Source organism: Uranotaenia lowii, chromosome 2, assembly GCF_029784155.1.
Source record: "Uranotaenia lowii strain MFRU-FL chromosome 2, ASM2978415v1, whole genome shotgun sequence".
NCBI classification, from domain to species: Eukaryota; Metazoa; Arthropoda; class Insecta; order Diptera; family Culicidae; genus Uranotaenia; species Uranotaenia lowii.
Genome location: NC_073692.1, coordinates 30,910,126 through 30,938,091, shown reverse-complemented (window position 1 = coordinate 30,938,091; position 27,966 = coordinate 30,910,126). Strand labels below are relative to the sequence as shown.

At 36.5% G+C, this 27,966-nt stretch overlaps 1 protein-coding gene and 1 long non-coding RNA gene across 4 annotated transcripts in view; one reads left to right on the top strand and one right to left on the bottom strand.

The window, feature by feature from the left end:
* Window positions 1-27,966, bottom strand: part of LOC129743763 (uncharacterized) — a 50,346-nt gene that overhangs the window by 19,336 nt on the left and 3,044 nt on the right. The window contains exon 1 of one of the 3 annotated variants that reach the window (XM_055735909.1): window positions 20,777-20,939. The exons of the other annotated variants lie outside the window; for them this stretch is intronic. The gene's annotated coding sequence lies outside the window, so the exon portion shown is untranslated. Of the gene's footprint in view, window positions 1-20,776; window positions 20,940-27,966 lie in introns of those variants that run through there. 3 annotated transcript variants of the gene reach the window in all.
* Window positions 13,844-14,386, top strand: LOC129743765 (uncharacterized). The gene is made up of 3 exons (XR_008736677.1): window positions 13,844-14,073; window positions 14,132-14,196; window positions 14,264-14,386. It is a non-coding gene; the product is annotated as an uncharacterized LOC129743765 (long non-coding RNA).

The following is a 27,966-nucleotide window of genomic DNA, read 5'->3' as shown; positions in this document are numbered from 1 at the left end:
ACAAGGACACAGACCTTTCCAACATTTGAAGCGTAACCTAAGAAATCACATTGATCATCCTGAAACTGTACAAGAAAACTTGCAAAACATTTAGAATGTATCTTTAGATTTTCATGGCAGTGTTTTTTTTTCAATGTTGTGTTATGTGAACATTTTGTTTTATTTAAGGAAATTTACTTATAAGGTTATTTACATGGATTAGGAAACCCGCATTACCGATATCACCTCTTCCTACGGTATCTACTTAAAGCGGAAAAAATCCCATAGTTCATTAACACTTGACTTTCAGCGCTCATCACATCATATATAAGAGACGGTGCGGGTTGGTTTTCGAATAACAGTGGAATCTATTCCGTTGTTCCCATCATATCATTTGCAACTATTCTTTTTTTTGTGGTCTGTTTTCAAACAAAATTACTATCGGAATTTACTCTTCACTGTCAAGTACGAAAATGAAGATCAAAACAAACACCGAATAATGGCGCTAGATTACATTCACAGACACTTTCTTGTAGAGTGAACACTCAGGCGCGTCACTGAAACAGAAAAGTGCGAGTAGTTCATTCGAATATGTTATTGGTATTTTCCCTGTTGGCCACTCACTATTCTACTTAGTTAGTATACACACGATGGGTGATGTGATGAGTAGTATTTGTTTATAACCAAGAGGTTGTACGGCTACGTGTCCCTAAACGTCAACAACAAACAATCCCCGTCTCTCGTTTGCCTTTGCCGTTGGTTGTTGATAACTGAACTGTCGTGTTCTTCTCTCGAACCCGTACAGTTAGTGACGTGGGCATTGCTGATTTGCACAAAGCGCTGCCAACAGTTTACGCCAACCACCACCGCTAAATCGACAGACGACAATTGAAGGGGGGACACTGTGTTACGTTTTTCTGTTTCTAGAAAGTCTCAGTGTTTTCTCAACAATTCACACTTCGTTTTGGCCTCCACCGGCAGACCACAATTGCAATTGCCATGATTTGAAATGTTAATTGTACTTGCAAAATTGGGTTAGGAACTGTTGTTACCGGACATGTCACGTGCATGAGGGACACAAACTTTTAAACTAAGAATTTCGTCATATTTTTTTTTTGGAAAATTTTCAATTCTCATTTCTTTCAAGAATCGTTGGCCAAATATTCTTATGGAAGAGAACCCAACCAACGACCACGAAGTTCAAAATGTTGCTGCGCAAATGTTTGGCACCAATCGCTTTTGACCTTGAATTTATTCTGGTCAGCTCGCTCATACAGTCAAGAAGTCGTTCCAGGCCCATTTTAGGCTTATGGTATACGGTCGGAGAATGTGTGTTCTTTTTTACCACCTTCTTGATGTTTATGATCTCCTGGCGAGACAACTCAAGCTAGCAGCTAGCCATTCGACAATCAAGCGACAAAACGGCACTTGTTATAGAGGCACTCTTCGCAAAGCACGAATAATCCGATCGGCGCCAGTACAGTTTATCAGTAGAGAAAAGAACAATTTTATAATGTTGTTCGGCAATTGATGGTTGCCTAAATTGCGCCGAAAAAGGCGTTATCATTGTTCGTTCATTTTTTTTTTTAAATTGCATTCAAATTAACGTTATTTATCGTGAATCGTGTAGTATACACAGTTTAAAAACAGCTTGTAGATTTAAATGTTATAACCTGCAAATAAATGGAACAAGACTTTTATACTGATGCAAATTCCCGAAATGCCCAAGACCGCTTGGCCGAGTGGGCTAACAGATCGATGGACGTTCGGCTAAATAGGAAAAACAACCGAAGGTTTTTGGCCGAATGATTGTTGGCAACTAAAATTTTGGAATTTGCTCTTTCAAGCTGTAAAAAAAGTCAAGTGTGCTTGAAGAAGGTACATTGTCCATTGTTGAAATAAAATTTGTGAACTGTTGAAAATGATCCATAACCGGCTGTTCGCCGAAGCTTCCGTTTGATATCGGAACAGGGGCGTTGTACGGCCTACTTTGTGAATACATCTCTTGATGCTACCAATCAATTGTTTACAGTTTTTGGCTCTCAAATTATTTTTGTAGACCAAGGAGCTAAAAGTTCCGAAAAAATCTTCGATTTGGCGACACTGATGGTGGTTCTTGTGTACAAATATATGGGATCGAATGGGTATTCAGGGAGGATTGTGTTTTTTTTGGCATAATGCGGTGACGTTTTATCCGGCCAAAACACGTATTGTAGAAACGGCATCCAAATTTTCTTCATCTTGATTGATAGTCAAACCAGACGGCTTGAACCATGGCTTAGAAATACCTCTCTCGGAAATGGCGATGTACAGCATCATTTTCTGTTCAAACTTATGTTTGAACTTGTATTTAATGTGCGGAGATGTAGTAGAACTATCCCTGGAATGGAATCGATCGTTTGCGGATGTGCGTTTTAGAAAGATGGAAGTAACTTTCGTCGTCCAAAACAAAACATTTCCCGGAATATAATTTAATAATTTTTTATCATCCAGCGACATTGAGATTTAAGAGTCGAAATCTGATCCTCAGTGTATTCTGGGGCTCTTGTTTTGGCACTTATATCCAACTTTTTTCAATGTCTTGCCAACGTACCGGTGAGAACAATTGAACTATTTGGGGGCATCCCGTTGGCTCAGTGAATCCTTGTTATCGAAGGCACGAGAAAGAGAACGAAGTCCTTTTGCGTCCAAAATTTTCGCTGGTCTGCTAATACCTTGCTTGCGAGTAGTTTTTGGGGACTTTGGGATATGGTTAACAGTAGGAGCCAGGGCCGTAGGAAGAACCGGTTCATGCATCATGCTTGAACAATGCATACACAAGTGGAAAAATGTATATGTTCTAAGTACAAATAATTCAGGTTAAAGTTATTTTGCATTATAAGATATTTCTTCCTGAAAATAAGTTCCATAAGTGCCTATTTCTTCATAAAGCTTCAACAAATATGGAGACTTGTGATATACCTCAGTTGGTGAACCAGTTGTCTCCTGAGCTGATTTCCGTGAGTTCGAGCTCAAGAGTGAACATCGAATACAGAAACAAAAAAAGGGATTTTGAACGCTATTCAGAAAAAAAACATGTATTACTCACTTACATTCGCAAGCTAATTCATTTGAGCCACAAGCATGGGTGAAAATGTATCAAATATACAAATATACAGAAATAATAACAAAAAATAGGTTTACGGTTCAAATAAGGTTTATTTTCTAATCTTGTTTAATCAATTAAAATTTAAAATTTTTGTTAGAACCTTTGAATTTGAAGAATCTTAAACATATGTAAATAAAGTTTAATAAAATTTTCAGCTGAATTTTTACCTGTAATTTAAGTTCTCACAACTTAAATCTATATTTTTCAAAAAAACAAATTCTTTTAAATTAATCCAGATCTTATTTTTTTATGTGATTTTCAGCAAGTTTTTGTTTCTAAACTGACTTTACTTGAATCAAGAATTTTAATTTTAAATCAAGAATTAAAATTATGAAACCGGGATTTCTTTCAAATTGAATCCTTAATTGAATTTCAAAATTGATATTCAAATATTGATTTTAAAACTTAAATTTGAGCTTTATCTGAAACAAACCTTAAACTTTAGTTCCAAGTCTGAATTTTGCATTTTGAACCCAAATTCAAAACCTGAATCATTTCTGAAATTAATTTCAGATAAGAAATCCTATGAATTTTAAACCAAGCGAAATTTGTATCAGAACCCTTTACCGGAAATCTTTTACTTGATTTTAAATTTATGATTTTCAATATGATTTTTTTTTCATATATTGAACTTATAAATTCAAATAAAATTGTACAAGATGAAATTGTTTCACATTTTTCAATTCTGAACTCATGAAATTTTCTTATGTTTCAACTCTGAATATTAATTTAGGGTAGAAATTTCAGGTCCAAACCTTCAAAATGGTTCGAATTTTAAATATTTTCTTTTCATATTCAGAAATTATGAGTTTCGAATGTGGAAAATTGATTACATTTTAGATTGAAATACAACACCAAGGTTCGAAGCAGGATTCTATACCAATGATGATCCAAACTGAAAATCAAGAACAATAAACTGGATACTTACTTGATAATTTTCTGCAAGTATCCGGGCTGGGCAAATCTAGAAAATTTTATCCTAAAATATTTCCAAAAAACTGGAGAATATGCTGGAAAATTTCGGCATTATTCCATTAGAATCAAGAAGAAAAACACATGGGAAACTGTTTTTAATTTTTCGACACCCATCAGCCGATTCAGAATCATCAGAAGAATCTGGCTTCCAAAAAATCTTATGTTTATTTTGACAAAATTTGTTTAAAAAAATTATTTGGACGCAATATACATAGTTCTGAGGATTGAAATTTTCGTTTGATTTTGAAAATAGAGTGAGAAATTCTGGTCAAAATCTGGACAATCTGTTAATATTAGTCTAACTTTATTGAGATTCAATATTTGGGACTCAATTACTATCAACAAGTGAAATTTTTTTTGAAAAACTGTTGTAGAATCGTGATCCTAGAATGAGATTTCGAGGGTTTGGAGTAGAGATTGTTACACTATTGTTACTCTTGAATAATTCTAGTAGTTAATCAACATTTGATTAGAAATCTCAAATTTTATGTTTAGTAAAAAAAAAATTTCTTGTCATTTTTGGACCTACATGGGGGGGGGGGGGGGGGGGGTTAAACCCCCAAACCCTCCCCCCCCCCCGTTTCTACGGCCATGGTAGGAGCCGACACATTTTCACTTTTAAAATGTTGTACTGTATACTTTTTGCAGAGATTTTGATGCAGTTCATAGAATACGCGCTCCCAAAAAGCTTATTGTTTCGACGGCATTTTGAGCAAAACTGGACAAACAGAAACAAAACAAAAAAAACTAGCGAAAAGAGGAGAAGATAAGCTAACACCAGATATACTAGAACCGATATACACCACTTAACGAGAAAACGGGAGACATGAATAGCGCTATCTGGCGACATAAATGGAAGTATTACACTTTAATTTTTTTCGGAGCTTTGATCAAAGATGCCAGGTGTCCTGCTTTGCAATTGACAATCGCAAAAAGTGTGGCCTTAGCATATCGAAAAGTCGGAAGTAAAATGTACTTTTTGAATAAATATAAATTACAAATAGCGAAAATTCTTAAAACGTTATCCAAACCTTCAACATCGCAATTTAGCGCAAAGTTTTGAAAAAAGAAAGAATGAAAAAAGAATGTTGTTACTTTGTTACTCAAAAAATTTAAGGTCAAGCATTTGTGCTTATTGTGCTTATTTATTATGACTTCATAAATATCAAAATATATATTGAATTACGACATTCACGATAAAATCCGCCAGCACAGATTTTAATTGCTATTAATTGCTAGCCTTTTGTTTTTATTTTTTTAGTTTTGGAGCACTGGCACTTCGGAAACGATTTGTAAGCTTTGATTTTTTTTATCAATTCATTAATTATAAACATTTAAAAAGAGATTTTTGTCATGTCATTGCTGGATAAAAGCTCCGTATAATATCCTTTGATCTAAGATCTGGATTTGATAAATGATCTAACAAACTTCATAGTTTGATAATGATAAACCAATTTGTTTGAAAACTAATAAGAAACATCTACAGGGTGGCCACTCAAAATCAATTTTTGATTTCCCGCATTTTTCCCGTTTTTTCCCGCATAGTCTCACGAAATTCCCGGTTTTATACAACAGAGAACCAATCAAATTTCCGAATATTTATTTTTGAAACCATGTAAACGAAAATCGATTAAGCTTTCTTTTAGTGGTGATCTTTAAATGGTTTTTGTTTCAGTTTTGTTTACCAATTCACCTACAAAGCATTAGATTGATAACCAGGATTTTTTTTAATTTTTTTGACTATGTCACTCGATTCGAAAATGTTAAACAAAAGAAAATGGGTAATATGTTAGATTATCATTTTTATTTTATTTGTATGTCATATATTTTTTTCGTCCATCAAGCTTGTCTCTCTCTAAGCGTCGGAAAGCACCTTCAAATTTTTCGCCTCCAGTTCCTTAGACTTCTTTTCTGCTCTCGCATCCGTTTCGCTATAGTTTTTTTTTCAGATTTTCCTCCATTTTTTTGCTTTTAAGGACTCGACATATCTCGAGTGAGAATTGCGGGCATACTGGATTAACTGGAAACATGTCCAGATTCTTTTGCTTTCTTAATTGCCGATTTAGTTGAGAATTCAATTTCTACGCTTCCAGGAGGTAGAAGATTTATTTTCGAGAGTTCAATTCCGATAAGTGTTTTTGATTTTACGTTTAGTCGTTCAGGCTTTACAACTTTCTCCATCAATGCTCTTACAAGCCCGGTTAAATCATCGAAGAGAAATAGAACCATCACGGCTTCTGTCTGATACTCGCGTAAAAAGAACTCAACAGTTGAAGCGGCCGTAACAAAAAAAACTCAATTTTGGTCCCAGCAAATTATCACCTACAGCTTTAGCAACAATGTCGAATACCTTCGACCGGGAAATCGATGGAAAACTCCGCTTAAAATTTGAATGGTTTTCCTTAATCTTTTTATTCTCTTGTTTTTTATTACTTCGTCGACAAACCGTTTGAGGTACGGTAGCATTTTGGCAGCACGTTCATTTTCCACCCACCGAACGTCACAAAATTTAACGGATATGGTGAACCCGTTACTGCCGTATAATCTGCCCTTCTAAGTGGAATATTTTTGAAAAGCTATACAACGCCCTCAAAAATTCATCCAAATTCCATTCACTTTTCCTCAGTCCCTCCTTGAACGAGTTATGTACAGCAATGTTGCCGAAGTCACAGAAAAATCTCTAATTTCACGGAATTTTTAGCCAATTTTCATCACAGAATCTGTGTCACAGAACACAGGATTTTAGAAATATTCACAGATTTCACAGAATTTCACAATAATGACCGTTTCTTCGAAATTTTTGTTTCCATATACATTTTAGATAATTATCTTGAATTAGAAAAATATGATAAAACTGGTACTGTCAATTGATTTTTCTTAAGTAAAATGTAAAAAAGACGCAATTTGGCATGACTTTTGAATGAAATTAATGGATAGCCAATGATTGAATTTGCGGTAATATGTTGCGATTTGTTAGAGAAATTAGAAGGTTTAAGTTAAAATGAGAGAAACCGGTGCTCAGAGAGAGTGAAAATGTGCTAATTGATGCAAATTGTTGCAGATTGTTAGATTTGTTAAGCAGTTGTGGAATTTTGATCATTACCGTTCCAAATGCAAAGAATTCTATCTCCACTGCACTGCCGTTCTACGCAAGAATGTCCCATGTGACTTTTGGGTCATTTTCACTTTTTTGCTGGAAACTGCTTATTATGGTGTTATCTTTCGAATACAAACACAAAAAAGTATACTTTGTTCTGAACATCTACGAAATTTTCATCTAGGTGGTTGTCTCTATGTTTATGATTCTACGCAAGAATGTCCCACTGAGAAAAACTCTTCAAAAACCACTCGACTGTAACATAATTCCTAAGAACCGCTTAAGTGACACATTGTACTGTAATGTTGAACGTTAAATGTATTTTTTTTTTTGTGAATGAAGCTCACAGGGATGGACAAGGGAGAGGGGGTCACTTCAGTGAAAGCTTTTTTTTCCACTTCCGGTTAAGATCCATCATTTTGTCTTATTTTTGGTTCCTCATAATAAGCACATTTACGGATACGGATTTTTTGGCCTACGTTATCGAAGCTCCAGAATGTGTTATTCAAATGAGCTCGATCATCCCGGCTAATATGGTTATGGCAATGCTTCCGACATCCACAGGAAAACAATTAATCGATGCGCAATATTGCCCTTCCGCGTAGAATCTTCCTCGACTATTTCTGTCATAGTTCTAAAAAAATTTAAAAAAAAAACATGAATCGGATTCATTCGGATCATCCTTAAACTTAGAAAAACATTTTAAGAACCGTTCTGATCCAATCCTGATTTCGGTGTCATTGTATCCGAGGAAATCGTCATTACTGTCTGTCACTGTTCTCTAAACTTAACTCCAAACCGTAAACCTTCAGTATCAATAATGCACTCATCTTATCTATAGTTTTGAACGCTCAATTATATTTTTTTCCGGAACAATTTAAAATTCTTCTCGTTCCCGCACAATAACAAAGAAGAAAAAAGAGCTCGTGTGACAGTTTTTCCATAGAAACAAAAAAACACACGCTCATATTCTACGCAAAAGTGTCACACGAAGCGTTTTTGACGATTATCCTCTGCTTTGAGCAAAAAAAAAATCATAAAGTAAGTATAGATTCCTATGTAAATTGACCAACTACAAAAATAATATGCATGAAAGTTGCGGAAGAGCCATAAATTTAACGAAAATCCGAAAAACAGATCAAAATTTCAATCGCGTTTTTCTCGCTTGCTCGTTTTTCCACATGGGACAATCTTGCTTAGAAGGGTAGTGCAATCCCTCGGGAAAAAGCATCACAGAAAACGGTCACAGAATTTTTAGGTAAAATCACAGAAAGTCAGAATTTATTTTCGTCAAAACACAGAATTTTTTTCGGCAATCTTGATGTACAGTGTGAAGTCGAATGGTGAGAATCTCGTACGCCGGATTCGAAACAAGTTCTTAAACCTCGCTAGTTAGTTCCTTGAGCATTCTCCAATTTACTGCTGGACTCTCCATGGAACACTTTACGCCATTAACGTTTCGTCAAATCCTAATACTAACTCGCTGCAATTCTGAAGTAAATTGAAAACTTCATTTAAAAAATAGGGAGCAATACCGTGTGGAATAAAATAGCTTATTTTTGTTCTTCCCATTTCTATTCGATTAGGACAGCCAGATTGTCCGGTAACATCCTTTTGTTGTTCAATGAAGCAAGTTCAAACTAATCGAAACCGATCCAGCTCGGCAGGAGGATTCGTTTTGACCTGGTAGAAGTCAATTGGGAAGAAAAAAAAATATCACCAGTCAATCTATTTCCACTTGTTTCGACTTTCAACCAAACTTCATTGAATAGACTTTCACTGAGCCAAAAATTCCCGACTTTATGAAAAAATTCCCGTTTTTCCCGAATGGGTGGCCACCCTGCATCTAGCATGAGATAATAACAATACCATCTTTTCATACGAACCGTCATACGAAACCCATTTTTTTTGCCAAATTGAAAAGCGAAACCCGTCATCTAGTATAGAAAAAATAACGATATTTCTACAGATACGTAAATATTTTTTTCCTTAATTTTTAGTTATCAAAAATTTTATAAACAGGTCACAGTTTTTTCTATTTTGACCGATTGAATTTCAAATCTTTATATTAAAAAAACACTTTATGACGATTCAAATTAATCTTTTGAAATAATCATACACAGCAAGAAAAATTCGTGTAATTTTAGATTGAAAACGATGCACGAAAACGGAACATCGTTTTCAATCTAAATTTACATCATCATTACATTGAGCCGTGTAAATTTAGACTATAAACGATGCACGAAAAGAGAACAGCTTACTGTCGTGTAAAAATACACAGCGATGTAAAATTTTAGATATTCCTCGGGATATTTGCAATTTTTATGAAATATTGAAATATTATGAGTCTTGAGAAGAAAACTACACTACAGTTTGCTATTATTAAACATTTATTAAAAAAAACCTAAATAGTAAAGAAAAACCAAAGAACACCCACCATCACGAGCACCGCCAGGCTGGGGCACGGTAGAATACGAATATATTCATATTCTGCTGATATTTTAACCGCTCACTGGGGAAACCAAACAAAATTTCGTTCCGGACAGTCATGGTCCATTAATACCGGTCACTGCCGGGTCAGGAGGGATTTTTGCTCACAAATGCCTCGGATTGTTCACGCAAATTCCTCTCCTGGCAATATTCCGGATCCCTGCCAGTGCAACATCTGCCGTCGCTGTAATCGAGAAACAAATAATTAATTTTTATAACATCATTCGTTTGTATTTTACTTTAGAAATTTACCACTTTAGCTATGTATAGAGATGATTAAGCTGCGTATTGAAACGAAGACGTTCGGTTTCCGAAGAATGACTCGACTGGCAAATGGTATACAAAAAAACAACAAACAAACAATTTCATTCAATTTTAAATCAACAGATTATATCGATATAATATTACACTGCTTGCGATATAAATTTCATTGGTCGCTTTATTTTTACATCACGGAATGTAAAATTATAGCAAAACAATTTATTCCTATTCGCTTTTTGAGAACAGTCTAAAATTACATCAAAAGGAGTGGAAAATTACATCTTTTTTTGATTATACTTGAGAAAAAATAGATCACGCGTGTTTTAGATTCCGTATACTTTTAGAAATTTTTTGCTGTGTAGGTAATTGAAATTATTTACTCCGTTCCATATTTTGTTCTGAAATATTTACAAGTATGAATTGGAGATATTATCTCAAACCTCTTTTTGTTTGTTTGTTGATTCACCAAAATTTTTATGGTGAAAGAATATTAATAAATAATTTTATTTATTATAACTGGCATCCCTGATCAAGCCGAGTCCGAAATACACGCTATTCACAAGTTAGACGAATTTCTCGAATAAGTGCTCCCATTTTGTCCGCTAGAAGATGCTGATAATGTCGCCTTCTCATTGTATGTAGAAAATAAGTGTGGTGAATATTGGTTTCAATTATATTTGCTAACACATACACACTCTCATTTTTCTCTGAGCTCGTGTATGTTTGAGTATTAGGGCCTCGAAAAAATTCAATATTTTCATTCGTGATTACCTTTAGAGGGGATGGATGAAAATTGATGAAATTTCCAGTAACCTAGTAATGTATTGTATACATGTGTAAAATTCTGTTACGATCTATCAAGTAGTTTTTGTGATTACGTATAATGAATAAGTTTATTCACTTAAATGTTTGGCAGCGTATGCGCCATCTATATTTCACACTATGAACTACCGTTTTTTTTCTAATTCAAGGCTTTTTGTTGGCGTTTTTCATTTCCTGGAGCTTGAAAATTGAAATAATTCAAAATTTTCAATTTTATCGAATTTGTGCCAAATTTAGCAGATTGTCGACCTTCTGCAAGAAAACAACATTATAAACTTTTTATCACTTAATCACAGTTGCCATAATTGCTTTATGGCACGATTCCAGATCCAACCAAAACAGAGTTTTAACTTTGAAAAGCCTTTGAAAGTGTCATTGAAGGAAAACGGTCGCTTTTGTAGGCATTTTTTGGTATATTTGGCCGCTAATTGTGCCAATAGTTATGTACCACTTATCGATTTGCACCTTCCACAGATCGTCAGCCAAATTTAGCACTGATGTATATATTTTTATTTTTTTTTACTTCTTATTCTTCTCAGGAAAATTTAGGCAAGGCTTTTCAATGAAAAATCTCTGACAGGAGATTCACCAAGTGCCCTCTAGAAAGTTCGTATCGATGTCCTTCACGGGTTTACCATTTGGCGCACGATTTAACCACCGTATTTTGTTTATTTTATTGATAGATAGCTTTTTTATCAATAAGTCCGTTATTGACCTGCTTTACCACTTCTCCAATTGAACGGTTCGGATGACGCTTTGTTAAACCCCTCACTTCCACAACCTTCATGGAATTTATCATTCTTACTTTTGTTCGAATTGTAGCTCACTGTTCGATCTTCTAGGACTTTTAAAACAAATTGCCACATAAGTTTTGGTCGCATAGTTGATTTTCAAATGTTTTGGGGTCTCTCAAAGGGACTTTCCTAGATATTTCACGATCCTGTTAAAAAAAATTTGGTCAATGAATTCATTCATTATACGCTGTCTCAAAAACTACTAGACAGATCGTAAAATCTTGCACATGATAATATTACATTACTAGCAGGCTTGCCATTTCTCTAACGAGAATCACCGACGTGCTCGGTTTTCGATTCTCGGTAGAGATTCACTGAAACGCACCGCAGAGATTTTTAGCCAAACCTCTGTAGAGAATCTGTTAATCAACACGACAGAGCGAACACACACTATAGTGAAAAAATGTTTTCACCACGGAGAGCGACAGCGACGGCAGCTGGCTTGGCTTGTTGCGTTTACCAATACATACGAAGCTGAACCACTCGCCCGAAACATTCATCGTTTGTTGATGCTATTATTATGCACACCATCGTGTTTGTTTTTGTCTTTGCTTTTTCGTGGCTTAAACCAGTCGGTCCTGTGTTGTCACCGGGGTGCTCTACAGTGACAAATTGTCGCACGCCGGAGCTATTGGAATTAGGTGTGTGTGGCTTTCGAAACCGGGGTGCGAATCAACTGTGGAGAGGAACAAAAAATCTCACCCGGGTGAATTGCGGTTATCGCACGGGGGTGTTTTATTCTCCGTTCTCCGTTTTTCTCGGCAGAGAATGGCATCCCTGATTACTAGGCAGTATTACTGACAATTTCATCCATTTTTTATCAATCCGTTTAAAAGTTATTCACAAATGAAAGTGTTGATTTTTTTCGAATACAGTCCTTAATACGGAGAGGAACGCCTCAAGTTGTGCTCAACTTTGCATTTGTATTGAAGTCAGTTTTTTCAGCTTGTAAAATGTGAATTGCTTATAAACGTCATCGTTTGTGGGTTATCCTTCGATAAGATGTATGTACATAATAAAAAATGTAAGTTTAAACGAAATATTAAGAAAATAAAAAAAATTGATTTGTCATTCATATTGTTGTCTATGAGCGGGCAAGAAAATATTTCAAATTAAACATAACTTTCACTTGAACCTTTCATTTTTTCATCTCTATGCCACCCTCAAATGGTAAGCAGAAGACAAGGACTCAAAAATCAAAATATTTTGGTCCACTGAGAAACTTTGAATTTGGCTGTCCGGTCAAAAACCTTTTTTTTCTAGCTTTTTCGAAACAAATATTTTATTCTGATTAGATTGTGACTCTTTTTTAATGAAACGCTTCATAGAATGTTGAATATTCAAAAACCCATACTCACAAGACCTAACTATGCAAGTGATTTCAGTCATTCGCCACGTTTTTGTGCCATTGGTGACAACTTTGGTGAAGTAATTCGTAGTGTCGGGCCATAGACAACACTTTTGGAAATGAGTGGAAACTAACATAAAATGATTTCACAATATTAATAATCTTCGAATCAGACGAGGAACCAAAATTTTAAAAAATATAATTTTGAAGTTATTGCTAAAAACCTTAAGTGTCCGGTAGTATAAAAGACCCTTCTGTATCTTTCCACTTAAAACTATTGCAGACATGTGTCTAACAATTTCTCTGAGTTGGTTTATTCAATTAAATACTTTATGGAGTAGAGTGTGTAGAGCAACTTTATCAGACATAGTGATTAGCTTAGTGATGACACTCACAAGGGTTTCGAAGTGGTATCAAATGATAAACTATTTTCCGATGACTTGTCTGGGATCAATTTGCCGAAAATTCAAGCCAACTGCTTTATAGTAGCAGAAGAAACATTTTGGGTACTTTCCAAAATGCAAAAGGATATCATAAAAATATTGTTGTACAATCACCTCAGAAATCCTTCATTGTTGACTTGAAAACTCATGAACTTCGACTTTTTCTAAAAAAAATTTCGGCCCAAATGGTTGAAAAGTCTTGTAGAAAACCAGCAAACAATTTCTCTTCTGAAATTCATGTAAAAGTCGAATTAAAGTAGTCAAATTCTTCGAGATGCCTACTCGTAAAAAGGTTCTTATCAGATTCGAATTGGTTTTTTTTATGTAAAATAGTGATTTTGCAAAGGTTCTGCTTATGTGGTTGTTGCGTGGGATTATAGCCCACAAATTGGGTTTCCAGTTTGAGCGTGTAGGAAAAAAGCGGTAAACGTCAGATGGAAAGATAACGGAAAATTATTGTATTTCGGAAACTCGTGGTAACGTGTTCGAGAGTTTTTCAATCTTTTAAATTGAATCGCATTTAAGTTGAGTTAAATCGTAATCACCAGACTAGCCTGGATATTCTTCTCTACGAGTAAGTTCCTCTTGTATAATCATTCAATTGCATTGTATTCATGCGTTGGTTTTCTTAGGAATCTGCGATTCATCAGCTTAAAAAGGCAACGCATTTGCGTTAGAGTTTCCGGACAAAAATTAGGCGATCCGATTTGTCGCAAGTAAGTTTATTTCCTAGTGAAGTTGTTGTCTCAAACTTATTAAAGGAAATTTGTTCAGGTATTAGCCTCTGTAATCCGACGTAGCACTCGCTAGATACAGGCAATAGCTAAGGGGAACTATTTGTAAGTAGTAAAACTCGATATCCATATGCATTGTCAGAAATCTAAATTTGAAATAAACATTTTACAGTTGAGTCCTGTCGAGGACAGTTTCCCGTCAATAAACGGAATTAATTCTGTCGGAGACAGACTACAAAAATCACCAAACAGTGGTAAAAAAATAGATCGGACATGATGATGAAATAAAAGAGAGGTGTCATGAGTATTTCTAGTAATCAACGATATTTTCTTTATATAAATGTCATATTAATACCTCACTTCCTTCATAGAAAGTTTTCCGAAAAAAAAAAATAGATTTTAAATTACACGCGTTTGTAACTGCTCGGATTCTAAATGATTATAGTCTAAGAATTTTATTTTTTTTCGGATACATAACATCATGGTTGCACGAACAACAAAAAAAAAGTAAGTCAGTTTGCGACAGCTATGCTATGAGGTTTGTTTGTTGCCCTCAAACTACGTTGCGATAAAACAGAAACATCCAAGCTAGCATAACAGACCAGCCTCCAAAGCCAGCTCGGGAGAGGACTAACCGGTTAAATTTAAAAATAGAACTTAAACTGTCGATTTCGTTGAACCAGCAAATGAGTCGCCGTTCATAATTATGGATATTGAAAATTAAAGACGTGTTTGAAAGAATTCGCGAATGTTTTTTTTAATGTCTGGTCATTTTAACTTCAGCATTATTTTTTAAAACTTAAAAAAAGTTAAACCCCACAATCAGAGGTGGATGTTCAAATAAACTCACTAGGACTGCTCAAAACCGAAATTAGCACTTCTGGGACTGTAGCGTAGGCATTCCGAACTGCATGCCGTATCGTTATTAGAGCCTTCTTCCAAATTAAAGTGTGTCAGCGCCAGGTGATTGACTGTCTTACTGACTGATCGCCGTCGTCGTAACAGACCCAGAAAAACCGTCAGCCCGTTTTGCTAGCTGCAGTTTGATCACAGAGAAAGATGCTTAAGTTTTACCTTCACCCCTGTGCCGGCTGAGAGTCAGGTTCCCGGCATTATCGAATCATTTGTGTGGCACAGATTTGATTTTTTTCTTCTTTTCATCTCTTGTTTGATCGCACGAAAATCATTGCACAATAACCTGGAAGATTGGTGAGCTTTAAGGGGTTATTTGCCTTTTGTACCAGATTTTTCCATTACATCTCACGCAAATGTTAATGATAAATCTTTAAAAATTCTGTTTTGACAAATATAATTAATGGGAGTTGTTTTACAAATCTTTTAAATCGATTTGCACTCATTCAACTTCGAATTTCGAAAAATAAGCAGTATGGATCAAATTCATCACAGTGGTATCCCTTTGAACTTTGGCTTAGACAGTTGAAAAACGTTATTTTTTCTAACTCATTCTGATTTCTCAATATGCACCTCACTAACTGAGCTGTCAATTTTACCATTGAAGAGACCATTTTCAAAAACGTTGAACATTACTTTTAATGACAAAAGCTATATAGTAGGCTTAAGGAAAAATAAGATTTCATTGTTTGCATAGAGTAGCCTAATACTTTTCCAGCGAAATGAATTATTTAGAATTCGAAATTTTCGGACAAAAATAGGCTCTATTTAGGTTCAAAGTAGGGTCACCTACTACTAAGTGCATTGTTTCCCAAGCCTTTTTGTGCGAAGCTAGTATTTTGATTTGCGAAGTTGCAACATTTCATCTCTGAACAACCTCAATACAGCAAAGGGACCATTTATTCCCGGAATGGCAATGGATGTATGGAAAAAATTTCATGATCGAATTTTGAGAACAGATCTTATACATTTTGTAGATTGACCCAAAAAACTGACCTGTGTAAAATTTCAGCTCAACCGTACTTGATTTAGGGGTGCCTCAAAGCGCTCAAAGTTTCAATTTTTTCACCCTAAAAATTAACCAAATAAGGGACCAAAGGCAATTTGGAAAATCAAAATTTAAATTTTGATGCCAAACGACTCAAAAATGCATAAATCTCGATACTCTCGATGGAAAAATTGAATAAAATCGACGTTCTGGAGCTTAGTCGGTTTAGCTTAGCTTAGCTTATTTGACTACTCACATCCACCTTGAATCATTGAATCCGAAATGTTTCATACAATTTTTGAGCAATGGATGTTTAGATTTTTTCCTAAATTCAATGTCAATAAAGATAACTACATTTCGAGTTCCATGATCGCTGGCGTGGCTCAGTAGAACTAGTTCCACATCGCCAATGGTTGCTACTCCGTGATTGACCGAGGCCATCAATTTTGTACAAAGGTCAAAAGAATGGTGCTTGGGAATAGCAGCTCATTCTCTTTGCACAAAACTGATGCTCTCTCTTTGAACATCAATAACGGCGCCGGCCACGTCCTAGTAGTCAAAAGATAGTTGGGAAAAGAGAGGAAGGGATGAAAGATCAATATTGTGCTTGAGGACCGAGGTCACCTCTGAATCCTAGCAAAAAAATTGTTTTTCGAAGTATGGGTGAAAGGATATGATCAGGAGCACTTTTGACTAGTGTGATCAGTTGATCACACTAGTTAGAATTCTAGTTAGAAGTTCTTCTAGTTAGAATTCTAGTTAGAAGAAGTTCTACTTAGAATAAATTTTTCATGTTATTTCCTGTATTAATTTTGAAGTATCGTTATAATATATTTTGAATTGATGATGATTATTTATATTTCTCTGTCTAAACTTCACCTCAACAAAATAGTTTACGGAAGAAGAGTTAGTTAGTGCTTGGTATTTAATCCTCACCGAGATTTCATATAATTTATTCAGTTTCTTTCTATAATAATTCCAAGTATAAGACTATTACGTCTGCACTATAAAACGAAAAAAAAAAACAAAAAATGCAAAAAATTATGTTCGAACGGGTATCATGTAGGCCGTTTTATCAAAGTAGCGATTTTAAATATCCTTTAAAAAATTGTAAACGGCTTGACGCGCACTCCTTCTATTTTTGTAACAAAATCTTACGATACTCGATTTTTTTTTTATTGTTCTATGTTCAATTTTTTCTAATAACTTTAATTATGGCACCATAATTTGATACTTTATCTAACGAATATTACTTAAATTTGGGTTACCGTTTCTGTCCATGTTTGCGCAATTTCATTCTTGGAGGTAAAAATCTATAATGTATTATGGTTCCTCAATCCTGATGATCATTGATACAACAACATTATTAATTCAACAGTCGTGGGATACACTGGCTTGCTAACCTTTAGTAGAAACGGGATTATTAAATTTGTTTGCAGCACCCAGTTCCATAATTTTTTGAATCATTTTTTTCAACTGACTAACAGTTTGAACAAGTGATGTTCTATCTTCAATCGCAAAACATTGATAGTTCAAAACAAATCATATTCGAAAAACTCACTTATGCTTCAAATGTATGATCAATTTGACTGTGGCATTTTCGTTGAGATTCCAAATCCTACTTGTTGAAAGCAAACGAATGATTAATACAGGGAATAAGATTCTTTTACATAGAAGGCACTGTAATAGAAATGATCTGGGTATAACAAAATTAATACTTAGCTTTTATATGTTGTTTAGTAACCTTTCGGACTTCTGAGATATTCAGTATCAATTCCTTGTACCTTCAACACCGCCATTTGTGTTGTTCGATCGGTTCGGACCTTAGGACCCTTCCAGTTACCGTTGTTTAGTTGTAGCACAAATAAAAATTCGCACAAACTTTAAAAATTTGAAAAATTTTCGGACCTTCTGTCAATTACGTCTTTCCAGTTTCGCCGACTACTTAGATATCATCCGACGTTCTGGAGCTTGGTCGGTTTTCTGAAAAACGGCCGGTTTTCCGAGAAGTTCCAGAAAATCGAATTTTGGCCAAAACCATTTTTTTTTCAAGATAATAACAGATCTCGACGTTTGATGCACTTCTGAATCATTTGGCTTTAATTTTTACACCTCCCATAACTTTTTTTGGTTGTTTTTGCTGCCAGAAATAGCAATAAATATTTTGGACGCGATCCATTCAGTCCTGAATTAGCGCAACGATTTTTAATTTTGTATGGAAATTTGTTTGGAAAAACAAAATTTGTCATTCAAAAATCGCTAGAGATGTACTGACAGTTCCAAAAAATTTAACTTTGAATGAAAAATATTCATTGGTTCTTGCAGTACTATTCATGTGAATAAAGCACACTTATACCCCAGAAAAGTTATTCGATGTTATAAAACAAATATTTTTCAAAATATTTTTTTAAAAATTTTGCGTTCTTTTCTGCTTTTTTGCCAGCTGTGTAACCGTAGGATGGAAATTAAAAATTCTCAAAAAACTGCTTTGCAATGCCAGAGAATTTAATGATTTACATATATTACCTTTGCAAAAACATTTCATACTATCATTAACAGCTCCAGCAAGCAAAATCCGCAATTTTTAAATACTTTTCATTGGATTTAGATTTTTTATTTTGAAATGGTTATAACTTTTTTCATGAAATTATTAGCTGCTTGCTATTTTTGCAAAAAAATGAAGCTTAAGAATAGTTGAAACCAAAAATCAAAGACCGACTGCATTTCAAGCTTGTTTGAATTTTTTGGATGATTTAATGTGCAAAAATTTCTTCTCCCATACAAATTTCCATACAAAATTGAAACGCGTTGCGCTAACTCAGGAATCAACCAAATCATCTCAAATTTTACACTGATGCTTGGTGACCCAAAAGGCATCGAAAAAACATATGGGAGCAAAAAGTCATTTTTTGCAGCGGTCTAATGGACATACCTATATTTATCCTAATTTAACCCTGTGAGGGGTACAGACTCAAACATTCAATCAGCGAAACTTAGGTCTTGAAATGAATCTATTATCGTAATTTGAAACTAATAATTTTTTCGCATGTTTTTCAACATTAATTTATATCTGTTCTAATTCCAAAAAATTACAATTAGGTACGATAATACAGTCATTTCATTGCCATTCTTTAGTCATTTCAACGGAAACACTAGTACGGAATCAAAAGATTCCATTTCATTTCTACTTGAATTTATTCCAAGTAATCCGAATTAAACCACAACAATGGAGTCCGTCTGCAGCAAAGTATCTTTTACTATAAGTGGTCCGTTCGGCTTTCTGGGTCTAGAATCCAGACCGCCTGCAGTTCTTTTTCAGTACATACTTGTGACACCCACCAGGGTCTCCCACAACAAGTGTGAGAAAACAAGTTCCACTGAACATGCCCTTTCCAAATCTCTACACTTGAAGCGGAAATACGTTGGTTGTAGCGTCCACCACTCTACCACACTTGAACAAACCGTCGTTTTCGTTGCTCTCCCCGCAGTTTGCTTGACCAGCCCATATGTTTACTTTGCGCCGATACAGTTATCAGCTGATTGAGATTAAAAACAACATCACTATTGTAGGCATTTAAAACGCTTAGGAAGCCAGGAATAGAACTACACAGCACACATTCTTCACATTGTTGCCGCTTAGTCAAATATAGATTTTAGTCAGAACTGTGTTGTTTTTGTGAGGGAATCAGTTCCTGTTTTTTTTTTTAAATACGGGTAAGGTAAGCAAGGGCGCCCTCCAATGAGAATATTTGAACTGTAATAAGGCTGAAACAAATTTGGAATTTTTGTTATTTTGTCACTTGATTTTGAAACATCACGAGACGAAGGTGGGTTTTTAAAAAAATTTATTCAAATTTTCAATTAATTGGAATAATTTTTTTTAAACTTACATGAAATAAACTTGTATGCAATCTGCATTACACAAAATTGGAAAATAGAGATATATAAGAACGAAAATTCGAAAAAATCTTAGATACAAAAGGTGAAACAATTCTCATCTCTTACAGTTTAAGTTTTGCTCTTTCGGCTGTATGAGTTTTCCAAAAAAATATCAAATTTTTTGATAAAACAACCTAAACTTAATTTATTCCTTTCTTTGGGTTTTTCGAGAAATCGAAAGGGGGGGAAAGGGTGACAAAAGAAGAATTTGACACTTGTTCCAGCCTAATTATTACTGAGCTATTATACACCGTCCGTTCGTATTACTATGGATAATGAAGCCACGTATGTCTTCAAATTATGGGAAATCTTCAACTGTCTTCGATTGAATCAGGTGGATTACATCTGTTCAAATATGGGTTTCACTTTCGGCTTTGGGACGTTGAGATTTTTCTCGGAAATATTGTAGTTTGATATTACACTAACTGTCATCAAATCCTTTGAAACATTCACAACATAGTTAATGACATTTCAAGGGGGGAAATTCCAGCAGTCAAGCATGGTTTTTCAATTTTCATGGCACAGAATCACGATCACGCCTCAATCGACCGACCGGCTTTTGGCACTCAAACGGAAACCAGTTTGTCGCAACACGCGTCTGTTTCTGCTGCAGTCTCTTCATACAGACGTTTTTCTTCCCTTTTTCAACTGATGTTATGGTAGCTACTATATAAGTACACAACACCCCAAACCGTCGTGTCGTTCGTCTCCAGTCGTCGATATCCGAAAAGGATGCTGACTGCCAGCATCATCACCAATGTCAGTCACATGGCATGAGCTGGGTACCTATTTATTTGGCCATGGTGTTCACTTTTTTGTCGCCAACTAACTTCCATATTTTCCTACCATCATCCCCATCGCATCATTACAAGGCAAAAATAATGCAAACCCGATATCGAAACTTTTATCGCCACGCACAACATAAATAAGGTATCGAAGAGGCGTAAGTGGAATGTGGAACTTCTAATATTTATTTAGTACACTAATCGGCGACGACATAACCGGCGGGTGTTTCAAACGAGACTAAGCTGACTCGCTATCGCTGCCGTCTAGTCAATACGCGTGAGACGACGAGTTACTTATTCCATTCCACCAGTCCATCCATAGACATTCATAAGTATAAGCACACTCCGAGTGTTCACTCACTATACTTGCTGGACGGATGAACGCTGGAGTAGAGAGGCATCGGTCACGTACAGCGGTAGTTCATCGTTTGGGGTTTAGAAGAGTTAAAAAAACAAGACGAATGAATTCGATTGTTTTATTTTCGATTCACTTTTACGCCAGTCTTCGGTCATAGGGGAAATTTATATACTTTTTCCATCTAAAGGGCGAACACGAAATTATTGCGCCACCGAAAATGTCATGCCAATTTCCTTATAATGTTTAGAATCAAACCACAATTTCAGGGTAGTTTTAAACATACATTTACTTCAAAAATCAGAAGAAAATTAGTCGATGGAGCCTTGAGTGTAAAATTGAACGCATTTTTGCTCGATGTCCTCCATCAAAGTCTTTACAGTGTCATCCGGTACCAGTTTTTCAGTTTTTTTTCATTTTCTTAACATGCTCTTCTCGTCTTTGAGTGTCTTCTTACTCTTCCGAAGTTCCCGTTATATTATTGCCCAGTACTGCTCCTCCGGGCACAGTTACGGACTGTTTGACAGGTTCATGTCCTTTGGAACAAAATGGACAGAATTGGCCTAGTGGCATAATGCCAAATCTGGCCAAAATATTGGAGCTTCGTCATGCTGCTGCAAGAACTGAAAAAGGTGCTTCTCGAAGCACTCAGATTTGTAGATCTTGCCATTTACTGTGCCCTTTGTCACGAAAGGCTCACTCTTCAATCCGCAAGAGCAGATGGCCTGCCAAACGAGATATTCGGAAGCGAGTTTCGACATTTTCTTCTTCTTAAATTTGTCGTCCACATCGAACTTGCTCTTGCCGGTGTAAAACTCCAACCCCGGAATTTGCTTAAAATCGGCTTCTATATACGTTTCGTCGTCCATCATACAGCAGCCATATTTTGTCAGCATCTTCTCGTAGAGCTTCCGTGCCCGAGTTCTAGCCGTCGATTGTTGCCGCTCATTGCGATTTGGAAAGTTCTCTACCTTGTATTTATGTGGTCCGGCTCTCTTCTTTGCATTCTGGGCGTAACTCTGCGACATGCCGTTCTTTATAGCCACGACTTGGACGTTGGGATTTGCTATAATCATCTGCTTCACCTTTCCCTCCGTGTTTTTGTTCTCCGGTCCCGGTTTTTTTTCAGCTCATTTGCCGTGGTTCAACGTCAAGTCAAAGACGTCGTCAACTGCTCCTGGAACCGCTTCAACACTCTGGAGACGGTTAAATGGTGAATGTTCAATATTTTTCCCAACTGCCGGTGCGACAGGTAAAAAAATTCTATGTGTTTGGAAAGAATTTGTTTTCTCGACTTGCGTTGGTTCACGTCCATTTTCGTTGAATCGAAAAACACGACTTCGAGTTTGACAGCATGTAAACAATACACATCAATGCGAAAGTGTGCAAAATTTGGTAAATTTTTACCCAATGGTACAAAAATTATGCCCTTTTGAATATGTCGCAATAATTTCGTGTTCGCCCTTTAATGATACGGGTCAGTTGATGGTTTAGGTATTGACAATTTTACTATGTTTAGTAACGAAAAACATATGGGATTCGCTGCGGGCTTGGCGAGCCCGTGACTGCCAAAAACATAAGCAACGATAAGATCTCGCCGTCTCCAAACGAATGGCCGTACGTAGTACCTTTTTCCAGCACCGCCTTCCACACACTACACCTGGAGATCACTGTACCAAACGCAATCACAGATCGACCACGTTTTGATAGACAGTCGGCACTTCTCGGACATTATCGACGTCAGATTCTGTTGAAGCGCCAACATCGAGTCAGACCATTATCTGGTGATGGTGAAGATGCGCCCAAAACTCTCCCTAGTGAACAACATAGGAAACCGACGCCCGCCTCGGTTAAATCTCGCACGACTGAAGCAACATGAGGTCGCGGCAGACTACGCGCAATCGCTCAAAGCAGCGTTGCCGGGCGTGCTTGACGAAGCCACTTTCGAGGACTGTTGGGATACCATCAAGACAGCCATCAACAGTGTTGCGGAGAACGCCATCGGGCAAGTGGAATGAACTCGACGGAACGATTGGTTCGACGAGGAGTGTAGAAGGGTGATGAATGAAGAGAACGACGAGCGGGCGGCAGTAGTGCAAAGAAGCGCCCGTCGAAACGTATAAAATTATAGACAGCGGAAGAGGCAACGAGTCCTAATTTTCCAGGTGAAATTAGCGCTGACTGGAAGAGGAGAAGCTCGAGCAGCTGGAGCAGCAGCATCATTCCCAGGAAACACGAAAGTTCTATCAGAAACTCAACGCATCCCGCAAAGGCTTCGTGCCGCAAGCCGAAATGGGCATGGATAAGGACGGAGGCATCCTGACAAACAACCATGAGGTGATCAAAAGGTGGAAGCAGCACTTCGATTAAAAACCTGAACGGCGCACATCCAGGAGATCAAGACGGTGGGGGAAGGTACACCGCCGGCGTAGCCAACGACGTAGAAGAGCAACTCCCAACGATGAGTGAAGTAAAGGAAGCCATTCGCCAGCTGAATAACAACAAGTCGGCTGGGAAGGATGGCATCGCAACTGAACTCATCAAATGGGACCGGAAAAGTTGAGCCATGCGAGTCGGAGTAGGATGACGTCTTCGTCGGGAATCATCCGAGTCGTTGCGTTAAATCCCGCGCGTGTGCCGTGACAGGCGCGAGTCTAGAATAAGCTGCTCTCGATCTGGCACACGACGGGCAAGGTGACAAACTTCGAACCCTGAAGATAAGAGGTCGGGCTTCGAGTCGTTAGAGGAGAGGTCAGGTCTCAAACCTACAGGCGGAGAGGTTTGTGTGGTCAACCTCGAGTCTTTATGATAAAGGGTCGGGTCTCGAGTCGTAACAGGAGGGATCAGGCCCCTTACCAACAAGAGGAGGGGTACAAGTGGTCACCTCGAGTCATTACGAGGAGAGGTCAGATTTCAAGCCGTTAGAGGAGAGATCGGGCCTTGAATCGTGCAGAGGAGAGGTAAACCTCGAGTCGATGCGAGGAGGAGTCGGATCTCAAGTCGTTAGAGGAGAGATCAGGCCTCAAGTCGCGAAGAGGAGAGGTATGTGTGGGAATCTCGAGTCATTGCGAGGAGATGTCGGTTCTCAAGTCGTTAAAGGAGAGTTCAGGCGTCGAGTCGTGAGGATGAGAGGTTTTGCTGAAAGTGGTCTCGTTAATGAGTATTGCCTTGGAGCGCATTAGCGCGAATAGACCTCCCACTATTGAAGTATAGTGTACTAAACAGTTCGAAGTGGGAACCAGGTCTGCGGCCCCAGGGGGAGTTTAGGGAGTAGGGGGTATACACGGAGTATATCATGAGTCTTCCCATTGTACCCATGGACCCAGAGTAGCAAACTGGGGGGACGCGGTGACTCGCCGTGCCTTGGAATACAATCCGTAAACCGGGATTTACCACCTGTGGTTACCAACTAAAAAAAAAAAAGTTGGCTGATTGCCTACACCGGTTGATGGTCCGGATCTAGGCCACAGAATAGCTACCGGAGGAGTAAAGGAGGGGGTAATATGCTCCATCTACAAGAAGGGCGACAAATTGAACTACCGAGCGATCCATCTCTTCAATGCCGCCTACAAAGTGCTGTCCCGAATCCTACCAAGCAAATATGAAAACGTATCAGAAATGATATCTTAAGTCGTTTACAATGGTGTTGCGAATCGCAATTCCAACTGCATAGTAAAAAGACCGTACAAAATGTCGCCTGAAATCAGTTTAAATCGGATATGATAGAAACCCCGAAATGTTTGTAAATTTTGAAATGATTTTGCTCCCGCGCGGGCTTCAAGTGAGACAATCATCGTTATGTTCTCTCTGTAACCAGCAGTGCAACCAGATGGCTAAAAATCTGATAGGGATTGAGTAATATTGACCAATGAGAGAGCTGGAAAATATTGTCGTTGGCAACGATTTGAAGGCTATGAATGAGAGATAAATCTTGCGCTCTCTTGCATTCTTACGATAGGTACGAATAAGGTGGCGGATAATGCCTTATTGATATAATTTTCGTCGCTTTAGAAAGAAATGCAATTTATGTATGTATATTGCCTCCACTTTGGTAGGCAAATGCTGTTTTTTCAACTTTCATACGATCATTCCATAATGTATATAGAACGTCTATCAAAAAAGCATAAGAATATAGCTACAAAAATGTTTGCTGGGTACTCCGCCGCAAACAGATTCGTGAATGTAATCAGGCCGGCTTCATCGAGGGACGGTCTACGACCAACTAGACCTTAACCCTACGAGAAATCCTCCAAAAATGCCATCTATTAATCGAATTCAAAGCCGCATACGACACGCTCGACCGTGACGAGCTATCATGAACGAGAACGGCTTTTCCGGGAAGCTGATCAGACTGATTAAAAATTAAAAATTTCTTTGTTTCAAGTTGAAAATGCCAAACTGCAACTATTTACAGGGTTGCTAGCGATTTTTCGTTTTCAAATTCCAAAGTTTTTCCCGGTTTTTCCCAGGTTTTCTCCCGGTTATAAATGATGACTTTCTCGATATTATCATACTCGTTTTTGATACAAAATCATGGTGCATAAAAAATCAATATAAAGGGCTTCAAATTTCTAATAACTGTATCCCAAAACTTGTTAAACGGTTAGGAATCATGGTAAGCAATTCGGCGTCTTCTAACACGTAGTCTTTTCGTATCAAATTGACACGTCACGTCACAAAAAAAGTGAACTTTTTAGTTTTACGAGAAAACTTTTACATTTTCTGACATAAAAAAATGAGATCTTCTTTGAAAATGATAAGACGATTCTAAAACACTATTTTTTTTAGAAATCGGTTGGAATCTAGCTGAGTTACAACAGCGCGAATGAGTGAATTCACGTCACAAAATTTGTTTTTTTTTTTTGTGAAATTTCATAAGGGTAATATGCGCTGAAAGCTATTTGGACCTTCCAGATTGTCGGATTTTTACAAATCGAGCATAATTTAGTTGAATTTTTCATAAATTCGTTATTTTGAAATGTAAATACAAAAAGATAGAAAAAAAATTTAATTTTTTTTTCTGATAAATTGTTAAATGAAGACTGTGAGGAACAATAGTAATTTTGACGTATGATCCCTCAATATGTTGCAATTCAAGTGCCAATCAATATAAGCAAAAAAAAAAAATAGGTGAAGATACTGAAAATTTATGATTGTTAAAGTCGGAACAACAAAATATCGTTTTAAAAAGTGCACATAAAATTTGAAGGCTCTTAAGAATGGTTCAGAATAACTTAATATTTCGTGACGTGAATTCAGTAAACTACCCTGTTTTGTTTAAACTGAGTGAAATCACGTCACAACTTCAAATAAGCATAACTTCGTTCGTTGTTCTTTAATCGGGAAGCTATGCACATCAAACTGTGGGTAATTATTTTGTATATAACTCATTTGAAGACACCTATATTCTATTTCCACAGAAAGAAAAGGAAATCAAAGTTGTATGTACTGAAGTCAAAAATGGTCAATTCTAGCGTGAATTCACGTCACAAATGTAATCGATCACAACAAAAACAACTTAAAGTTTGTATTGACCAAATTATATTTATGTTGAAAAAAATTCAATTTGCGACCGTTTGCTACATTTTTTTTTTCATTCTCTTGTAAATTGGTTGACCTCTAGAATGATAACAGTTCAGAAAAGCCGGAAAAGCGATTTCACGTCACTGTGGAATGTGTTTAATGTAGTTTTTTCAGCCGATATAAATTTTCTAGAATTTTAAAAGAGTTCTAGAAAAAAAGGTATAATTTGTATAGAAATATCATCAAAACATAAAATCAACTTGAATGGGGATTTTTCGTACAGAACTTAAAATCATTAGATTACAGGAAAATATTTAGTTATTTTCTAAATGCAGTTATACTTTTTTGTACAAATCCAAAGACATTTTTTTTAAAATATTGTTTTTTTATACAAAACAATGAATAACTTAAGTAATAGTCATTTGAAATAAAGATTCATGAAAATTTTGAAATCGTGTAGAAGACAGGGCTGAGCTTTAATTGTTTGAGTGTAAGATATTATTTTTTATCAGGGTTAAGACCTTTGATTTTGGAAACTTCAAGCAAGAGCTTAACATAGAATAGATTAAAAACTTAACATTTGCAATGTTATGCTTCGTTCCTCAGGCCAATTCAAACAAAATACAAAACAACAGCAACAATGGAACATCAATATCTTATTCTGGTGAAAAAGAGGTGTAACTCTGCTTAAAAACGTCTCACGCTGCCAAATTATATGCTTGCGGAGAGCGAAAAAATAAGATAACTCATATTTCTCCGCAATTAGTTAAAAAAGCGATTCAAACTTCGTTTTACTAATGAACGAAAATAAGTGTTTATGATGATTAAATATCAAACAAGTCAATTTTCCCGGTGAGGTGCCGAAATTCCCGGTTTTTTCCCGGTTTCCCGGTGACCTGATGAAATTCCAAAGTTTTTCCCGGTTTTCCCGGTTCGCTAGCAACCCTGTATTTAAAAATAATGGAAAACCTCGCAAAATGCATGTTTGAAGATTTTTTTTTTGAAAAAGTAGCTTTTATATTTATATAACTTTTTGGGCAAAGCTCTTCAAAATATGTCAAGTTTTCAAGTAAGTATGAGATATAAGTTCATCCCTGCCTGGAAACGTTCATAATTTTGCTCGTCAAGCATACAATTCTCATCTTAGAACAAATATCGAATGTTGAAGAACAACATTCAACGGAAGAAGCGTCAACAAAGTCTGCGCCCATAGCTGAACTGCAGCCAAACGGACCGATAAGTTTACCAACTACTTACTGACATTGACATTGCCGTTGATGGTTGTTGTTGGTAAACAAAGCATCTATCAATAGACCCGCGAATCCCTATAGAGCACTGTCTCATGACCACAGGCCGCCGTTGCTAGCACGCAC